Source organism: Pinus tabuliformis, chromosome 7 (assembly GCF_031772625.1).
Source record: "Pinus tabuliformis cultivar Carrire ecotype Pingquan chromosome 7, CPIR1, whole genome shotgun sequence".
NCBI classification, from domain to species: Eukaryota; Viridiplantae; Streptophyta; class Pinopsida; order Pinales; family Pinaceae; genus Pinus; species Pinus tabuliformis.
The window spans coordinates 1018184409-1018186908 of NC_142293.1; positions in this window are offsets into that span (position 1 = coordinate 1018184409).

Below are 2500 nucleotides of genomic sequence, written 5' to 3' on the forward strand. Positions count from 1 at the left end.
AGGAAAAACGCACGAGAGAAAGAGAAACAAAGGTGTCTAACCCCCTCACGGGGGGAGGCTCGAACAGAGGACAATCTCCCCCCAGCCCCACGCCCTCGAAAAAAGGGGGGAAATGTGTGGGACAGCGATCGAGAAGGACTAGGGTGGCCACCCCGGAGCTCGCACTGCTTTTAGCCCTTCCCCGACACCAGCCCACAACAATTCCCCCTTTTCTCCGTAGAGCTAGGGACCGAAAGGAAGAGAATAGGGTAGAAAACAAAGCACAAACAAAGCACAAGCCTCCCAAGCCCCGTGCCTTCGGCAAAAGGGGGGAATTGAAGGGGACGACGATCGAGAAGGACGAGGGTGGCCACCCTGGGAGCTCGCACTGCGTTTCGTCCTTCCGGAACACCAATCCACAACAATCCCACCTTTTCTCCGTAAAGCTAGGGGCCACGAGGAAGAAGGGAAGAGAACAACAAGAGAGAAAGGGATATATCAACCGTGGCTACCGGCTCACAAGGGGAGGAGGCTTCAAACAGAGAACAAGCTTCCCCAACCCCGTGCCTTCGCAAAAAGGGGGGAACTGCAAGGGACGACGATCGAGAAGGACTAGGGTGGCCACCCTGGGAACTCTCACTGCTTTTCGTCCTTCCCGAACACCAATCCACAACAATCCCACCTTTTCTCCGTAAAGCTAGGGGCCGAAAGAAGGGAAGAAAACAACATGAAAGAAAGAGAGATATCAAACGCGTCCACCGGCTCACAGGGGGAGGCTCAAACAGGGAACAAGCTTCCCCACCCCCGTGCCTTCGCAAAAAGGGGGGGAACTGCAGGGGACGGCGATCGAGAAGGACTAGGGTGGCCACCCTCGGAACTCGCACTGCTTTTCGTCCTTCCTGAACACCAATCCACAACAATCCCACCTTTTCTCCGTAAAGCTAAGGGGCCAAAAGCAAGAAGGGAAGAAAACAACAGGAAAGCAAGAGATATCAAACGTGGCTACCGGCTCACAAGGGGAGGCTCAAACAGAGAACAAGCTTCCCAAACCCCGCGCCTTCGGAAAAAGGGGGGAACTGCAGGGGACGGCGATCGAGAAGGACTAGGGTGGCCACCCTGGGAACTCGTACTGCTTTTCGTCCTTCCCGAACACCAATCCACAACAATCCCACCTCTCCTCCGTAAGGCTAGGGGCAAAAGGAAGAAGGGAAGAAAACAACACCAAAGAAACAAAGATCCCAAGAAAAGAGAGAAGCTCAACAGCACGCCGAGCAAGATGTCCGCTAACCAAAAAGAAATCAAACAAGGCACCCAATCAAAAAAGCGTCCCACCTCTTCACACCCTCCCACATGCATTCATCACAACACCCTTTCCAGCCCTACAACATAGCAAACAACCAAGCAAATAAATCACAACCCAAAAATTGACCAATAGAAAAGACGAGGGCCACGATGAGACCAGTGTCTGGAGCACGTCACTGAGAGGCAAACAGCCCCCCCAACCCAACGACACAAGGCTTCAAACGACAAATAGACTGCTGCCCATAACACAAACCCACCCCGCTATTGCACCCCTCCGTGTACAAAACACTCGACAACCTTTCCAGCGAGAGAGTCAACGGGGGTCAAAGAATCAAACTCCAAAGAGGAGTTGTCACGGGTCGACACTCAACGCTGGAGAAAGCCGCGAGCCACAAATACATCGATGGTGCAAGGCCACTAGAGAGAGGGACGTTCGCAAAGCGCACACCACGAAATGAAGAAATGACGCGAGTCCCACAAAAAACCCACAATCCAAAGGGAGGAATAAAGACACAACCCGCTACTTTTTCCCTCAGAAGGGGAGTGGCTCACGAGAGGACGAGGAATTCCCTCGACGGCAAAGGCACGAGATAGGATTGCCACCCTCATGCCCATCGGCGGGGAAAATTGCGATCTCGATGGAGCTCAGACCGAGGGATGGGCTTTTCATTCCCTGGACACCCAACCCTTCCGCGAGGGCATGTCGAGGAACGGTCGGGAGGGACTAGGGTGGCCAGCCCAACGGGTTGATACGCTCTTCATCCATCCCATACTTGACCGCACCCCGAAAATCTCGCCTCACGGAAGATTTGAGCTACCAGGCGCACGTGCAACCACTCCCTCGACCCAACCACCAGCGAAAAAGCTCACCCAAGCAACACATCAACCGCCACCGCCTTTTCGAGAGAACAAACTATGGAAGCCCACACCCTTGGCCCATGCCTTCCAACGAACAAAAGACCGAGCACCGCCGCTACGAATGAGTCTGAATTTATCCATCATTTTTACCAAGCACCTCAACTCTGCAGCAACCATGCCCGGCCGAACAGATCGTCGGAAGGGCTCCCAAGAAACAGGCTTCCGAACCCCCTGCAGAAACACATTGGGGGGGAGAAAAACAAAGGATGGGTGGGACAAGCACAAGCATGGCATGCAAGCACACACAAAAAAGCAAGCGTTACCTTGAGACAAGCAACCAACGATGTTCCCGCCAAACACC